The sequence below is a fragment of the Papaver somniferum genome, unplaced genomic scaffold (assembly GCF_003573695.1).
Source record: "Papaver somniferum cultivar HN1 unplaced genomic scaffold, ASM357369v1 unplaced-scaffold_30531, whole genome shotgun sequence".
Taxonomy (NCBI): domain Eukaryota; kingdom Viridiplantae; phylum Streptophyta; class Magnoliopsida; order Ranunculales; family Papaveraceae; genus Papaver; species Papaver somniferum.
The window spans coordinates 1-464 of NW_020641632.1; the positions used below are offsets into that span (position 1 = coordinate 1).

General features: G+C 36.9%; 1 long non-coding RNA gene across 1 annotated transcript in view; it reads left to right on the forward strand.

Annotated features, from left to right (window-relative positions):
- The window catches only part of LOC113341700, a 976-nt gene continuing 512 nt past the window's right edge, over window positions 1–464 (forward strand). The window contains exons 1-2 of the long non-coding RNA XR_003356097.1: window positions 1–15; window positions 127–381. This is a non-coding gene — a long non-coding RNA (uncharacterized LOC113341700). The remainder of the gene's footprint in view (window positions 16–126; window positions 382–464) is intronic.

Below are 464 nucleotides of genomic sequence, written 5' to 3' on the forward strand. Positions count from 1 at the left end.
GGCACAGCCGGAAAGGTATTTCTCTAACAATTTTATCAGAACATTCATCATTCTACTGTCCGAACAAAACCATACATTATCATTTTCTGTAATTTGTACTAAGATATAAATCAACTTGAATTGCAGGTGTTCTCGCTCTCAACAAAGGAAGTAATTGCAACCTTACCAACAGGATCCGACATCCACTGCATAACTGCCAACAATGATTTTGTATTTATAGGAACTAAAAGTGGAATAACTGATGTCTATTTAAGAGAATGACTTGTTAGAGTTGCTTCCATTAAAACAGGGGGTGGAAGAGAAAGCTCAAAAATCACAAGTTTGGCATCAGATTCTGAAGGAGAAATGCTTTATACAGGTTCCTCCAGTGGCAAGATTCAGGTGCTTACTTGTATCCCTTGTTTCAATACAGTACTCTTATAAAATATCTCAGCTGCTTGCCATCATGTTTCTCAACCAATTTG